Source organism: Megalops cyprinoides, chromosome 13 (genome assembly GCF_013368585.1).
Source record: "Megalops cyprinoides isolate fMegCyp1 chromosome 13, fMegCyp1.pri, whole genome shotgun sequence".
In the NCBI taxonomy this organism is placed as follows: Eukaryota; Metazoa; Chordata; class Actinopteri; order Elopiformes; family Megalopidae; genus Megalops; species Megalops cyprinoides.
Window position 1 is genome coordinate 3,787,501 of NC_050595.1, and position 18,025 is coordinate 3,805,525.

The following is an 18,025-nucleotide window of genomic DNA, read 5'->3' on the forward strand; positions in this document are numbered from 1 at the left end:
CATTTTTGCCGTAAATACACAGGCAGTGCTTCATCTGTACATACAATTTTTCCAGCGTAGATGTATTTGAATTTAAGAGCACCCATCAATCTAACCACTGCGGCACTTGAGTTAGTTATGTCCGTACATTCCCCCCCCCCCCCCCCCCCCCCACACATCACGAGTTCTCAAAAAAATACTGTGCAAGTATCTTTAAAAAGCATCACCTCCTTAGATGCGTGTCTGGCTGTACTGACTGACCCACCGACTCCCTCCCCAGACCGAGCCCTCTGAGGGGTCACCAGCACCGCCCCGCCCCCCCCCCCCCCAAACTCCCCGGGCTCGGGGCGCCACTTGTCCCTCGCCCCGGGTCCTTAAAGCACGGCGTGCGGGGGTGTCGCCGGCGTGTCACCTCCTGCCCGCTGAAGTATGAGGCAATTTCCTGCTGGCGGCGCGTGGCGGGAGGGCCGGGCACCGCCGCGCGCTTTGATACTGTCACACAAGAGTAATGGCCAGACCGCCGCGGCGTGACTCCAGCCTTCCCTCCTGCCGCTCGCGCCCGCCCAATCCGGGGAGTCTGCCCACGGGCTCGGGTTCTGGCCCACGGGTGCAGCCTGCGCCTCCACAGCCCTCTACACCCAGAGGAGGTGCGCCTCTACACCCTCCTAAACCCAGAGGAGGTACACCTCCACAGCCCTCTACACCCAGAGGAGGTGCGCCTCCACACCCTCCTACACCCACAGGAGGTGCGCCTCCCCACCCTCCTACACCCAGAGGAGGTGTGCCTGCCAAGCCTTCTACACAGCTGGGGGTACACGGAGACAGGTCAGGTATACGCAAGTGCATGAGGGTGATATGGCAGCGAGCGCTTGGGGAAATGAACCAGGAGCCTGTGGGTTCAACTCCACATCCTTCTCCACTGTGACACACTACAGGCACCTCCGGCCCTCCTCACAAGCCTCCCATTACACACCAGGGGCGTTAAACTGGTCTGGCAGCAGTGCGGTGAAGCCTCCCACAGTGAAGTGGGCTCAGAGCAGAGGCCTCACCCTGCCATATGATCTCCGCGAGGCCTGCAACCTCCACACACTGCGGAGTCTCCAAACACACTGTGAGAATAAAGGGAGATTCACCGTCCTTCCAAACAACCAGGTCAGAAACCCCGCGACAAACACAAGCCCTGTTACAAAAATATCAGCCACCAGCACAATCTCCCCGCATTCTCTGAAACCATGTGCAGGCTAATTCACTGTGCCTGACCCCGGAAATTCAATAAGAAAAAGAAGACAGAAGTTGGAATTATTTTTGGACGATTTCCATATAAAACGCTAACAAGCGAGCGGCTCAGATTCGTTTCACAGACTGTCAGACCTTCCCACTTCAACTCTTTGCCTTTTTTTGTGCTCCGGCTGTAATTACAATCTGATCCTATCCAGAAATTATAAGGTAATTATGCACAATTACCGCCTGATTAAAATTGCACAATATTACAATTCATTGCGGTAAATTGACTCCCATCGTCTCTGGGCCTGCGGCCAGATGCATGTCGATGTGGAGAGACAGTTGGCTCATCTTTTGAGGGGTGGGGGGCGGGGGGGGGCCTCTGTGTGAACTCTCCTCCTTTCCCACGTTAGCGCGGCCGGACACGGCACCCCACATCTGCTGCCAGTCATCCTCTCCGAGTTCAAGCACCACGGTCACGGATAACATTACTCTATAATATTTCACATTATATCACTGTGCACGTGCACGGACACGTACTCATGCAATCACCCGCACACACACACACACGTGCACACACACGCACACACACACACGCGCGCATGCACACACACACATATATATGCACGCGCACACACACATATATGCATGCGTGCATACACACACATGCACGCACATACGCATGCACACGCACACACACACACACACACACACACACACACACACACATATATATATGCATGTGCACACACGCACACACACGCACGCACGCACGCACGCACACACACACACACACTCTTTTCCAGCAGTACTCACACTCCCTCCTGGAGCACCACTGCACCCCCCTGCCTCCTCCCTCTCTCGTCTCATCTGGGCGATGGTCTCCTCTGAGCTCTGAACCTGGAGTGCGGATTCACACACAGGGCAAAACTTCTACACCTTTAAACAAAGACAGCAGGTCCACAGGAAGGGTGGCCACACACCTTCCACCTAATGACCACCTAATGCTCCAACTCTTAATATATTCATCATTTCATTTTTGTGTTCTGTGATTCCTGCCCACCAAATATGAGGGCCCATATTAACATACAGACCAGCATAATCTCCATATACCCCGATTCCAGCACAAACCGGTCTGACTGTCCTCTGTGACATCATAAAGAGTGAGGGTAGAACGGCAGTGAGAAACAGTTAAAGGAAGGACCCGGTAGGCCCAGCTCTCAGGCTGTAAGGTCTTCCCTATATTCACCATGGAGAGTTAATCGCTATGGCAACCCTGCACTTGCTCTCCCTTCCTGGTGTGGCCGAGGAGGTTCTGTTACAGTTTAAACTGCCGAGGAGTTCCAGTGGGTTCTGCGCAGCAGCAGCCAAGGAGAGCACTTCCAGTGTAAAGCACCTAGAGTTGGAGATCTCACAACAATAGAGAATCTCTGCCTCTGCCATCTCTCAAGTGCAAGGCCGAAGGTTAAGCACCTCCAATCAGGCGATGAATTAACTGGATTATGTTCAGGAGAGAACAGCTGGGATGAGGGGTTGTGCTAAGTGTCCTAGCAGAAGATGAACCACAATTGGTCTCTGTGGTGAAGGTGAGGCTGAGCATAAAGCAGACCCAGTCTTTGTGTTACGAGAAGGGAACTCTCACTGAAGACAGAAGCCTCGCTCGCCAGCTAAGTATCACGCCTGACCACAAGTCTAGTGCGAACTGTACTCTAAACTGAGATAACACATAGACAAGGGCAGAAGCACCGTGTGATTCATCCTGCCAATCAGTGTCCAGCTGGCACCTCTCTGTACAAAAGGCAAACACATCTATCAATTAGAAACAGTCCATGAAGACTTATCTTAGATCAGTGTGTGACTATCCCTCAGCCAAACATGAGGTTGGGTGAATGGCACAGGCCCGATGCTTATCTGGTTAGCGATTCTGGGTGCGCTACAGGAGGTCTGCCTGGAGGGGGCGCTGTGCGGCGCTGTGTCCTACCTCCAGGGTGAGATTCTTCACCTTGCCCTCCAGCAGGTGCAGCTCCTGCAGCAGGCCCAGCTTGTCCTCGTCCTTCAGGGATATCTCCTGGTGCAGCTCGGTGATGGTGTCCTGCAGCTCCTGGATCCGGGCCTCACGCTCCTCCACCTGGGAGAGACAGGTACAGACAGCGCGCGCACACACACACACACACACACACACACACACACACACACACACACACACACACACACCAGAGCACAGAGATGAACAAACATGGCACCCCAGACAAAGGGAGAACAACCACGTCTGCGCAAAGCTGATGAGGTTTCCTAACACAAACAGCTGAACACAGAGCTGAAGGAACTCTCCACCACAGCACAGGCAGCACTAACACCTGCTACACCTTCTTATAATCCTGCACACCTCCTACCTTCATGCTACTGTACCTCACCAATCTCCATCTCAGATTCCCGCGGTTTCCCTACCTTTATTAAACAGTCTGATCCAGTATCACCTTAAATGATTGCGCGCCGCCATGCACTTATGGTTCTCTGTATCAGCACACAGCCATCAGCTTTAGAGTGTAACGACCGATCCCACTACACGCTGTAATTATGAGCTCGGACAGAAAGCCATCCAGAAACTCCAGGTACTTCAATACCTCACGCGCTCCATGACCAGGCTAAATACCCCTGCACTACGCCACCGGAAATCATTTCATTTCCACTCCGGTTTTCCCCCACTCTCAGCTTCACTTCGAGAGCTTTTATTGACCAGCAGCAGCACCAGTGCAGCTCCAGGAAACCTTACAGACCTTCAATTAAAGCCGATAACATGATACCTGGCATGCATTACATCTGAAAACAATACAGGCATCTGTCCAGTAGACACCAGATAATGACATGAATACATTAAGTCCCTAAAGTGAACACATTCATGGAAAAACAATGGCAACTGACTTCTAAAGTTCATATAAAAGCTCATATAATTTTTTTCTCAAAACTTGGGAGTGTGTTCAGGGATTGATGCAAATTAATTTAAAAATTGCATACTCACTCCTTATTGCATAAATATCACTAAACATACAAACACGCGCGCACACACACACACACACACCCCGAGGCAGTTTAGAAGCATCTGTCGGCAATCTTCAATCACATTTACTGGCCTTACAATGAACAGAAAGCCTGGGTTACAGGAAGGGATTTGGGGATATTGCAAATCAATGGGCAGTTGTCAGAGATCTTGTTGGACTGACGGGATAAGGTCTGAGCATTGATCCTGAATCGCTTTAACATGCTGATTAATGTCCATGCAATGGCTGAGGCTTTATTGTTAAATCAACTCAGCAGAGTGAAAATAAAGTGGGCCTCCGTTCCCATGCTTGCAGGGTCCTTCCAAACGCTCCCTTTTCCTGCATTTCTGATTTGGAAGAATTCCATTTTTCTGTTTTCCTTTTACCGTCAGTATTTTTCAAGCATCCACTGTTACCCAGGGACGGTACTGAAAAGTAGTTCACCATTTAGTTTATCATTAATGCTAACTGGGCCCCCGAGTGGGGAAAGTCAAGCCTAACAGTCTGAGGTTGAAGACTGAGCTGCTATTCACTACAATGGTTGGGAATGTGTCAGTGGAACACTACAACAGACCGTGTTCCACCAGGGCAGAGTGGTTCCAGCCGCACCCTTTCTGGCACCTTGCAACTGGTCAGGCACCTACAGTTTGCTAATGTGTCATCAGGTAGATGCACCTGCCCTGTGTTTGGTCTTCATTCTCACAGTGCACATTGGGATTTGTAGTGTGGAATATACTCTGAGCAAGTGCAGGGGAGGCTGTGGTGAGACCAGGCTCACATAAAATCGGTGAGTCCAAAAATGGTGAATAAGGGGAAAATACTACAAACAAAACCACATAAAGCTACATCCAGATGGATCTAATCACAAACTGTTCTTTAGGAAAAAACTGCAGCTGAAAAAGAACCCCAGGGAAAGTGCTTAGTTGGGTGTACTAAGCACAAACCAAGACAATGGCCCCTACTGGGCACATTTCCTAATACTGAATAGGTCCAACCAAATGCTTTCCCTGGGGGGTCTGCATTCTCTGCTACCCACCAGGTCTTTTATCAGCGTGCATGCACGCCCATCCGCAACTGTGCATGACAACACAGATGCCGCCATAAAAGGCAGAAATGATATCATGCACAGCCTCATGGAACAAATACAGTGAGACGACAAAATAAAGTGTCCTACAAAACAATGTGGAGAGATGAATGACTATTTCCATTCACGGCCGACACTCTCCACCAAAGCTAGAGGTAAAAACCAATTCTCCACGACTGGTGCTTGTGTGCAACCCTCTAGGATTGGATAGATCCATTTTCTACAGCTTAATTGGCTGCTGCAATTGTGGGTCACGATTTGAAGAAAGAGGTCAATCAACCATCAAGCGTCTGTGAAATGTCGGCTTTGAGGATGCTCTGCGGAAGGATGCTCTTACTGGAGCCAGGCAGAAATGACAAAACCTACACGCACTTATCAAAGGTGAGTCAGAAAGCGTGCAGTAACGCAGAAAATAACACCTCCGAAAGAATTCAGCACCAAGCATTCCTGTCTCACAATATCAAAAAAATACACCAAAGCGCTTTATATTTTTAATAATCACTACAAGAAAAAAGACAAATGCAAAATGCACTGCCATAAACACAGACAATTTCAAATAATCTTAAAGCGCACTCATAATTTCCAAAGGTTTTTTTTCCCCAAACAAGGATGTATAATGTCAACAAGTGCAACAGTTAAAACTGAAAAATGCAATGTTCCTACCTAACATTAAAAGGAGTATTTTTCGTTTCAGCCATTGCCTAGCTACATTGCATCTGTGAGGGAAACCACTTTCAAACATGCTCAGTTATTTTTCTCATAAACTGTGGATTAATGCCATTGTATACAGTATCTCTGGAATTTAGTACAAAGCGAATAAAGAATCCACACACACACCCCACAGGGTTTCATCAGTTGGGGAGCTGTGCACCGCGGGACGGCAGCAGCGGCGGTGAGGGCGCTCTCGCACCGCTCCACATAGTCAACGCCGACTGACTCCTCACCGTTTCCACACGCACCGCGATGGACATTACACATGCATCTCCCATCAGCCGCACAACTTCGCCTGCAGTTTCTCAAAGCACGCCGCGTGAAATCGCGGTTATCGGGCTCTATTTTCTCCTCTGAAAATATTTGTTTCCCTCTACAGTCAACCCTCAACTAAAGGAGAGCGATTTCATCAATGTAAACATTTTTGTGAATGCACTTCACAAAGACTTACTCCCAGCACATTTTATCCTTTTCGTCTGTGCCCTCGCCATCATTCAGCCGGACTCGCTGCGGTCCGGAGGCGCGCTCCCGCGCACGGGTCACCGCGTCCTCAGAGAGCCAGCCAGTACGCGGCACTTCACGGAATACAGAGGCAGAAATGACGAGCGACCGGAGGCGAGCGACCGGAGGCGTGGGGCCGGAGGCGTGGGGCCGGACATTATGCACAAACAACTCACGTTACTGACAGGACAGCCACGAAACAGCCAGGAGACTCCTGGTCCTTCTGCCAGTTTTATCGTAGCAATGTAAAACAGGTATCTGAAGGTTCATTATTCCCTATAATAACCATAAGGGAAGTTTAACATTGGTCTCACAGGCGAGGCTTGCAGAACAAAAGTCTGAATAGGAGCTACCATGGAGAAAAATAAAAATCCACCCAGCCCTGCCTTAATCATTACACCCATGCTCAATTATTTCGAAGGACAAGGATTACGGCCACCGCTGTGCGATTTTTGTATATTTCTTCTGTGTGTTGATCCAAGAGAAACAGTCGTAGCTTATCACGGTCAATTAAAGCTTAATATTTATTTTAATCAACGAGACCACTGCGATCGCTGGTATCAACTGACACTGCGGTCACGCATAAGTTTTTTGTAGCATACTCTAATCTGCAAGTCTTGCCCCCAATGAAAGCCGAAATGTAATTAGAAGGTGTTGGCTGTGCAGTTAAATTTACAGCGGCGTATGTTTGATCATTTTATTATGACCTCATCTGGAGGTCTGTACGCAGTACAGCTGCCCTAATCAACACTCCAATAACTGTACTCCGCAGCTCAGCGAGGTATTAAAAATGTGTACCTTTCCCAACGCTGAATGTTTAAAGGTACACCACTGATGGTTTCGTAGATTAAATAGAGCAGCCTAAAAGTATATTCGTGCACATTCATTCACAGATCGTCCGAATCTCATCCTGCTCCTGAATTCACGAGGAACTCTACTTCATCGGAACGGCGCTGTCACGCGCTCCCCGCGCGCGGCGGCGTTGCTGAGGAAAACGGATTTCTCTTTTTTTAATGACCTGGATTCCAATTACATCGTAAATATAAAACATTCCACGCATTTCTGGTGCTGCAGCACTATCTTTGATATATTGGTAACACATCTTGTGCCCCATACAGATAACTACGCCCCCCTCTGCCGTTTGCAAGCGCGTGGAAATGCAGAATTCTCCATGCGACACGGAAACGCGCTCGCTGCAGTGAAGAGCCGGGCTAAAAAGGGCAGCACGAGAAAATATGATGCACCAAAGGCTTTAAATTGCTTGATGGGGCATAACAATGGTTGACTCGCCGATTAATAAAAATAGCTGAGGAGTTTACCGGGCGTACACACACACGCACTCGCACTCTCTCTCTCTCTCTCTCACACACACACACAGCCTCTTGGAGCGGCTGCATTTACATGGCGCCTTGCTTGCCTCTGTGGTTCACACTGTGTGATATATATTCTAGGCACAGACAGAGTGAGACACGGAGAAAGAGCCGCCTCCCTGCGCTGTGTCGTACCGTGTGGCACCCCGCACCTGGCAGTGAGACGCGCCCGCAGAATGAAAATGGGACTCGCAAAACCTCCAGTGTTGCTACAAGCAAAGGACATGACCCCCCGAGAAGTGTGCGACCCTGGGGGGGGGGGGCTGTGATGGAGCAGTGCTTCTCTGGACACCCGAACCCCACCCGCATCATCACACAGGTGTATGGAGCACAGAAAGTGTTACCATTACATTACACTGCACTTATTGATTAAACCCCTTCATATAGCTGATTATCTACTGCAGCAAGTTTGGTTAACTGCTTTGCCCAAAGGGAACTGAACCTGAAACCTCTGAGATACAAGCCCCCCCCCCCCCCCCCCCCCACACAGGACAGCCCACTGTCCCTTAAGACACCCCCTCCTCTCCTTGCCCTCCAGCCAGGGTTAGCCTTAAAGCTGTTTCTCTGCTCCCGTCTGATCGAGGCACTGATGTTTACTTGTTACTCATGCTGCATATTCATGCGTGTGTTTTTTTTCCCCCCAGCACAGCCTTGTGAGAATTCCCCATGCAGATTTTTCTCAGCGCACACTGCGTGCAGTGCAGCTGTGTTTTTGAAGGGCTATTACGCCCAGCCATTATCTATGACCTAATGCTAATTGCAAGTCACTCTTAACAGTTTGATAGTTGCTCCTCACGAATCTCTGTATTTAACGCCGCTTTGATCTCCTTCCCCAACAAAACAGAGGCACCAGGACTCCTCAAAGAGCCACTTTCAGCTCTACCAGCGTGCAGCAACGCGTAGCTCTGTGGATATGCAAATACACGAACACGCTCGGAAGAGACAACGTCAAGTGTTCTCAACGCAATTAACTGATACAAGCTAAAAACACCGCTAGATCCCCCCAGAGGAGCCTGGCCTTACAATAACAATAATAATAATAATAATAATAATTTGATGGGTACGGGCCGAATTATTGTGGAATCAGGATTCAGAAAAGATAAGCGCATTTTTCATGCGGTAATTTCTGTTAAAGGTTCCTTTGTTATCTCCAGAGCACCAGCAAGGCCTCACGCTGCCCCGATCTTCGGGAGGTTCAGTCCGCCTTTATTAGCATGCTAATTGCAATCTCCTCCCGTTGGAAATGAAAACATGTAGAGAGGAGGCTTTGTCCTGTCTGGGCCGGGGGAATTTTCCTCCGGGATCGGCGGGGGGGGGGGTTGAGAGAGAGAAGAAAAAGGGCATTTTGTAAGGAATTATATTACATCCTCGCGCTCATGCCTCCGACAAGGTAAGAGCCCACAGTTAACCTTGGTGGATCAAAGAGCTGCTCATATGAGAGAGCAGCTGCCGCCTGACCGTGCACAGTCAAGGCCAGTCACCCTGCCCTCTCTCTCTCTCTCTCTCTCTCTCTCTCTCTATTATTCCATTATTATTCATCGCAGGCAAACTTCAAAATTGGCTCCCCACCTCCCACATCTCCTCCTACCCCCCCCCCCCCCACCCCCATCCCAGTATGCGGCAAGTGCAAATTCAAATTGTGCTGAATGCAAAATTCATGCCTGGCCTTTGGAGAGGAAGTGTAACGATTTGCTCCTGCTCCGTCGTCCTTCACAGACTCGCGGCCGAACGACGATGTCGTCCGCCACATGTTGCTGTTCCTCTTTTTTCTATTTTTCTTTACAATACTTTGGAGCAATCGGCGAACCCACTGAGTTAGCCAGGACAATACTGAGCTGTGGAGAACTGCGGAAGGTACTGCTGAGTATACGCTAGAGCATCACCTAAAATGGCAGCCTAGCGGTACCCTGGGCACTTTCACATATAGCCACAGAAATACAGTAAGCCTCTGTTAGCAGTCAGTATACCAACATTTGAGACAGTGAGTATATGAATCTTAGGGAATGTGAGTATATGAATCTTAGGGATAGTGAGTACATGAATCTTAGGGAATGTGAGTATATGAATCTTAGGGAATGTGAGTATATGAATCTTAGGGATAGTGAGTACATGAATCTTAGGGAATGTGAGTATATGAATCTTAGGGATAGTGAGTGTATGACTCTTAGGGATAGTGAGCACATGAATCTTAGGGATAGTGAGTACATGAATCTTAGGGATAGGCTAGGAATAGTCTGTATATGAACACTAAGAGTAGTGAGTATATGAATCCTAGGGACAGACTAAGAATTATGAGTATATGAATACTAGGGATAGTGAGTATATGAACACATGGTATATGTATCTGAATCAGGGTGTTCAATTGCTTGCCGTCTCAAGGAGATGGATATGCAGTTCTACTTCCACACTGAACACAGTCTGGGCAGGAAGCAGTCAGCTCGCCTTACAGGAGCTACAGCACCAGCGAGCGACCGGCTCTCAAGCAGCGAGAAACTAATCGAATTCCTCACAGCCCCGCTTCACAGCCCACCCACACACCGCAGGGTGAGAGGCTGGCAGGAGAACGGGCAGGCGCGGACGTGCCCGTTCTGCCAAACAGAAGGGCGTGGCCCGGCGATGGCGTGGGCATTTGCTTTGTGGCAAACAGGGGCTGTAAATAACCCAAAATCACTGTGGAGTGGGATCAGAGTGGCTTTCACCAGTCAGGACCTCTCCTGGGAGCACCTCTCCCAGCCAGAGCCCCCTGTTATTCTCAGCTCACACAGAGAAGGCATTAGGCTTAATGTCACTGAGCCATATCTGCCTGTACCCCCCCACACCGAGCCCCCCTGCCAATAAATGCCAAAGGGTCACTCTTTGCATTCAGGGGGAAATCAAAATGATAATGACTCCTTATTAAAAATTCTATTTGGAGGCACACATAGGCTACATCAAAAGGCACTGACATTGAGGATTTTTTTTTTTTTTTTATTTGGGGGAGGGTGGGGATTGATGGGGTGCGCTGATAACCCACATCAAAGCAGAGTGTGTGTGTGTGTGTGTGTGTGTGTGTGTGTGTGCAGAATAAAAATAAACGTATTGCAAATGTACCATTCACTAAGTTGATAATGCACCGGGACTGCATCAGCAGTTATCTGACACACACACACACAGAAAAAAAAAAAAATAAATAAATAAATAAAATTCCACAGATTGCCGTTAGCTTGCTGCAAGTCTAAATTTAGCCGGGGAGGTCATTTGGAATATTACGAATGATAGCGCCCCCTCCGAAAAGCGTCCGGAGAGGAAATAAATAAATAAAATAATAAAATAAAACCTCTAGTGGGCCATTAATGAATGTGCACCGCACTGCACTTCAAAAAACAATCAGCCGGGGGGATTACCTGGAAATTGGGAGCACCACTCGCCACCGCGGGCCTTGTCAACCTTTTAATGCCGTGCTGTTATCTGATATCAGTCCGGCAGCCACTCCAGCTCTACCCCCCCCCCCCCCCAGTTTAAAACCATTCCCACCAAATCCTTTCACACAGATCCATTACAGCACTTCTCAGCCCGATTCAGTCTGTCATTAATCTGGAGGGGAGAGAATTCGGGGGAGTTCGAGGGACACGGAGTACGCGGCACGGCCCAGGCGTGAGAGTACTGCCTTTTAGCGAGAGACTTCCCCTCGCGCCGCCACGGGAGCCTCGCCCCCCCTGTAGAGGGCAGGAGGCGCTGCTGGTGGCAGGCCTGTGGGTGCACCCCCAAATTCTGATTTCTGGGGGTGAGTAGCTCACCCCTACTCCAGCAAGAATCGGATGCCAAAGCAGCCAAAGGTGACCATGAGCCAGAGAGATCTGCTGACTGCAGACATTCGTACTCACGGCGCAGCAGAGACAGTTCCCAGACCCTGCACAAGAGCACTGCACAGACCTAGCCTCCCTTTCCCCCAACAGCCACTTCCCTGCCATTTTCCATCTGCACGATAATTATATAACACTTAAACATCCACTTCCTGTTCCTCAGCACAATCAACTGGGCACAGAACAGAAGCGCGGCGATAAAAACGATTTAAATCGTACACTGCAACTTCCGCAGCTGCGGTGGGCCTTTCCCGGTAGGGTGGGGAATTGAGACGAGGCGGCCAGCCTTCGGGGCAGACTCTAAAGGCCTCTGCGGTCTGGGCGCTCTGATGTTCTGTCACGCAGCTCCGCGCCACAGCCTGAGAGAGCCTGACAGAGCGCTGACAGGACGGCGCAAGGACATGGCCAACGTGATGTTCAGAACCGCTGCCAGTCCCAATCGTTTAAACTCGAAAAGCGCAACCGCGAGGGTTTAGGCAGTCCCCCCCCCCCCCCCCCCCCCTTCTCTGCACACCTGCATCTCAGGGATAGCGAGTATATAAAGATTAGGGGTAATGAGTATTTGAACATTAGAGACAGTGAGTATATGAACACTAGGGATAGAGCAGGAACAGTGTGTATCCGAAGAGTAAGATGATTAGGCAGTCTTGCCCTTTCTCCTCTGCTCACCTGGATGGAGACGCCGAGGAAGGAGGCCCCATCCTTCACCTCCATCGCCTCCGACTCCCACCTTTCACCCACCTCCCTCCTCCTTCCTTCACGCTCCTGCCTACGAGCTTTAATGCCGCTGCGCGTCCCGAAACAAAAACCGTCCGCTACCAATTACCAACGCATTTCAAAGCAGACACCATTGTTATCATTTTCCCTTTCTTCCTTCAGACGAATTCTTTAATAGAAACGCGCAGAGCCCCCTTCGTGCGGGCCCCCCCCGGCGCAGAGCCCCCCCCCGGCGCAGACGCGGTGCTTCTCCTCGGATCTCATTAGCATGTTATCTCCAGACGCACGCCGCAGACAGCGCATCGCTACGCGCATTCCGCCTCCCTGACCCCCTCGTCCTCCCGCCCCTCTCTCTCCCTCCATCTTCCTCTCGTCTTCCGTGCCCTTTAGGAGGTGGATGCGGCGCCGCTTATTAAAGATAAACAATATGAAATAAAAACGCTGAGAGCGCACGGGTACGGCAGAGAAGGAGAAGGGGAAAGACGAGAGGCTTCAAAGAGAAAGCAAAGCCGTTTCACTCGCGCTTAACCGAGACGGCTGCATGCATGCATTCATATACATCCTATTACTCCCTCACACCTTAGTTAATGGCCAGTAATATTCACCATCCATTGTAAGCGGCTGTTTTATATTCTGTCAATCACCCTCTCTTTTTAATGAGCATTGATCTTCAGGTCATTAGCTGGTAGTGTTAGGGGGCAGCTACAGAGCCGCTGTAGAGGCCAGTTGAAAACACTGGCTGAGCTATCTGGCGTAGAGGGTTGTGGACAGCAACATCAAGGTCAACTTGAAAGGAAAGTTTGTCTTCAATCCTTAATATGGCTTGAAAAATCCCAGTATGGTATTAGTTACAAGCTTTGCTCAGGAGTCTATATCCGTGACCACTGTACCAGGACCATTGTGACATCAGCTGTTAGAATGTTCACATTCTGAATGTTCTATACATCTTAGCCAATGGGAATATTTTCAGTGTAAAATCACAAATATCTCAAAGGTATTTTAAGTATTGACACAAAATACCCAAGCACCGCACTCCCATACTAGCTGAGGGAATTGGCCAAGAATGTACGTATCGCCAAAAAGCTGTGAGAGAAATTATGTACAGAAAATCAGATGTAATATGAAGAATAATACATACTAGGAACAGTAAGCTGGCTTTTTCAAGGGCAAGGTTCACAGCACACGTGTGCATGAGGTACATACAGTATCCAAAGCCAGCCTTGGCAGTGTTTTGGGGTACTGGGGTGCAGGAGCAGGACTGCAGCCTGGGGGCAGTGTGGAGCAGCGACTCCAGATTCTGCCGCATGGCCAAAAGGTTGCAGGGTTGATCCCCGGGGGGGGGGGGGGGGGAACACCCGTGAGAAGGGAGGGCTTTACCTGAATCGTTTCAGCAAATATCCTGAGAGATGAGAAGGGGAGAAGCGTGTGGGGTTCATCCGAGTATGGGGGGGCAAAATGGCAGCGGGGGAGCCATGTCACGGCCCTCAGAGGGACGATGGCTGTGGTGAGCAGCAGAGCCACCGATCCGCTCGGCAGGCTCTCCACGGCGGGACACAGGGTCTCAACGAGGCAGGCTGGCTGAGTGATATACAGCTCCGGCCACGGGCGGGAGCCGTCCATTAGTAACGGGGTCTCTGTAATGCTCCCGCTCAAGTACATTATTTTCCCATGCGCCCGTCGCCGTCGCGCGGCCACAGATAAATTCTAATGCCTCACATCTGTAATGCACAGTGGCCAGCACTCCTATTACACTGCGGGTGAGGAGGGCCGCGAGGGGGGGAGGGAGAAAAGTAATTTATTTTTCACTGCAGCCAGTATTCCTCCCATTAGCTTCAAACGTGATAAGTTACTGCCTTTAACGAGCGGCTTTAGCCGCCAGAGCACGCTACATACTGTACAACACAGCACTCCCAAGCAGAGTGCGTGGCCAACAGGGCACATTCACTGCAGCTGTGACAGAGTGTGTGCGCGTGTGTGTGTCTGTATCAGCATATTTCACCACACCTGGTGGAACCTCCACGAATGTATCTACATATTACTGTGATGTCATAATGCCACGTTTTTCCCTGTTGCAATGTTGATGCCATCATTTCGCTGTGATGTCATAATGCCATTGTTCTGCCCTGTGCCAAACCTGATGCCATCATTTCGCTGTGATGTCATAATGCCATGGTTCTGCCCTGTGCCAAACCTGATGCCATCATTTCGCTGTGATGTCATAATGCCATTGTTCTGCCCTGTGCCAAACCTGATGCCATCATTTCACTGTGATGTCATAATGCCATTGTTCTGCCCTACTGTAATCCTGATGTCCTGTCTTGGAGAGACACACAAATGCACATATGCAAAAACCCTCACAGCATTCAATGTGCTTCACTACAATGATGTAGGAGAACCAATAGCATGCATAACACGCGTGCAGTATATTTAAATTGTATTCTGTCTGAAACAGTGAGTGTAAATTTTCCTGTAATGAAATGTTATATATACCCGAAAGGTTTCCCACAGTGAAGAGCGGCGCATTAACACATGACCTTGCAGAGCCAGGGCCCTGCTCTGGAGAAACAGCGCCCACACATCTCCAATTCAGATGCGCCTTTTGAAGTGGTGAAAACGAACTGCCCCGTCCTCACCAATCAAACATCAAGGCTAGCAAACGTGTGGCCACAGATACTTGATACTTTCAGGAGATATTCAGGTGCATCCTCTGTCTGGGAGGTTGGGTTCAGTAACAGGAAGTTCCACTGATGCGTGCTGCACATTGCTATGCCAGCTATGGATGTTTTCCCTTTCAAACGGCCGGGGATGTGTCAGACACACTCAGAGCACCAGGATTTCCCTCCTCTTAGACAGCGGCCAAACAATGAAGAGCCTCAGGCACCAGACAGACACTGCTGTAATTTGAACCCGACACAGAAGCACAGCACAGCTGTCCAATCAGAGAGCGACGAGAGCTCCGACTGACGTCCACTTGGCTCCTCCTCTGTCCATTGCTGGCGAAAGGGAAAGGGGTCTCAGATTTCTGTTTTCTTACATCTTCCTTCAGGTTGTCATGTTAAGTTCACACAATTAATTTGTCCTTCATCTCCCTCCATACGTCTCCCGGTTTTATTTAAGTGAAAAATGACCCGTTTTAAGTCCCTCGAGAGTGTTAACTTAAAAAAGAGCACGGGAGACATTTCAGTTTTTTTTTTTATGAAACATGAATATCCCTTTTAATACAACAACTTCATGCTGCATACACACTTAACCTCATCTAACACTACATAGGTACGGCACATCTGATACATTATGCATTTATACATGTACGCTGGCAAGAGCTTTCAAGGCAGGAGCCAGGGAGAGACCGTGCTGTGACGTGACCCCTTTCCTAAGCGGGTCGCCCCGCCCCACCGCCCCGCACCCTTCTCCCAGCTCTGCTGTAGCCCCCAGGCCAAACGGAGGAACATGTCCAGCCTGGGCAGAACCGTCATGTTGCTTCACCACAATGCGTGTGTGATGCGCCCGTTCTGTCGGCACGCGAAAAGGAAAAAAAAAAAAGAATGAATACCCAGCTGTTTAAAGCACAAGAACTAGAGAAAGTGAGCATGCAGTCCCTTTTTTAATTAACTTTAATCGCCCTGTGCATGGCGCTGTACACTGTGCTCGAACGTTAACCACTAACCAAGGTCAGAAAGCTGTGCGGAACTAAATTTCAATTCCCCCACCCGCGTGTTTAAAGGCCAGAAGAAAAAAAAAAAAAAGACTACAGGGCGACATTCACAAATGTGCTGCGTGAGGTTTTTTTTTTTCCCCATTGGCCACCCAGCCAGAGCAGAGGGCTGGGCGGCGGTGAGCGAGGGGTTAAGTGCAGAAGCTCAGAGTTCGGCGGCAGGCGTGCAGACAGACTCTGTAAATGCGGGACAGCGCCGGCCTTCCGGCTCCTGCAGTCAGCGGCCACAGAAATCTATCAGTCTGAGAATTGAGAGAACAGCGAGGTGTGACACGGCCACATACATTGACACAGCAGTGCGGTGGTCTGTCACTGAAGCCACAGCTGTACGGCACATTCTTCCAATTTTTTTCTTTTTGCGGGGGGTTCGCTGGGACTTGTTCCAGTCTCTAAAACATTGACCTTCATCTCCTTTGTATTCTTCAGACAGCAGACAGCATAGGAAATTCAGCATGGACTTCTCTCAAAAACAAAACCAAAAATGTCACATACTGTATGTGGCTGACAGTGTTATAATTCAATATTAAGACCTATATACAGTAATGGGAACAGGTAGCTGTGTGACCGGTGTCTCTCAATTTTGTTCCACTGGCTAGCTAGCTAATTAAGACAGCTACTTATACAGAGTCCACTGAAACCTTGCATTTCACAAGAGTTGGATATTAATGAAACCTCAGTTTTAGTGAACCGCTGGTGACAATTTCACAGTGCGAATTCTCTAATGAAACAAACCTCCCTACCAAAGTTTGTGTTACCAACAACTCTAACAAAGGTAGACAATGCAACCCATCTTCACAACAAAATAAGAGTATCCACCAGAGTGCTCCAAAGCCACCAGGTCGCATTAAAAAGAGGAATTTGGTACCCATCTTCCTTTGGCAACACGCCCCTCTGTAGTGAACAGGTTCAAAGGAAGGATGGTCAAGATTACATAACACACTTCAAGAGAGATGCCCAATTTCCACTCAAGCTTGTCTCGCTGCTTCTAGTTCAGTCAGAAGTCCATTCTGCCCAACTAAGCTCATTATATTGCCTATGGTATACAGCAGTGTTTCTCCAGCACAGGTCCAGAGACTGATTCTGACCCACAGAAAGTCACAGACCAGTCCTACACTTCCCCTTCCCAAAGACAGTTACAACAGTGTGCTTCTGAAAACCTCACTGTAAACCAGGCCACCGAGAAATGAATCCTTACACGCAATGTTATATGCAGGGGTTATGTTCCAGATCAAGGTTTAGAAACGGAAATTTCTAAGAAGAAAGGCAAAATTCATATGGGATTAAGAATAATATAAGTATAAATATTCAGCATCGTGGCATTCGCTGTATGATGGTTTAGGAATGATGGAAACGATAAGGAAATGCAAAGATATGGAAATGCAAATTACAGTCATCAGACAGGAGTTTACCACAGGGTGTGTGACACAGCACACACAAACAATTAAAAAATGAATAACCCTAATGCTCGTAAAACTACCCAAGCAGCCGTGTGGTGCGACGGTAGTGAGCAGGGCTCGCAGCTAACAGTTTCCGGGTCTTATTCCCAGGTGCACATCTGCTGCCTTGCCCTACGGCAAGGTACGTAATCAAAAGCGATATCGTAGATACCCAAACGTATATCTGAATAACGTGTTAAAAAAAAAAAAAAAAGAAGGTAAGATATGCAAGCCGCTCTGGATAAATGTGCTCTGGATAATGTAGAACCAGGGAGATAAGAACAATCTAAGAGATAAGGCAAACCTAACGAAACCGGAATAGAGAAGTGGGAGGAGAGAGGCAAATTCCGGAACACTGATGACAGATGTTCTATTTGTAAGGAGAGCTTATTTATATTTTCTCCCCTCTCTTTG

General features: G+C 49.0%; 1 protein-coding gene across 1 annotated transcript in view; it reads right to left on the reverse strand.

Annotated features, from left to right (window-relative positions):
* The window catches only part of LOC118788242 (polyamine-modulated factor 1-binding protein 1), a 119,258-nt gene that overhangs the window by 88,480 nt on the left and 12,753 nt on the right, over window positions 1-18,025 (reverse strand). The window contains exon 3 of the mRNA XM_036544198.1: window positions 3,182-3,328. The gene's annotated coding sequence lies outside the window, so the exon portion shown is untranslated. The remainder of the gene's footprint in view (window positions 1-3,181; window positions 3,329-18,025) is intronic.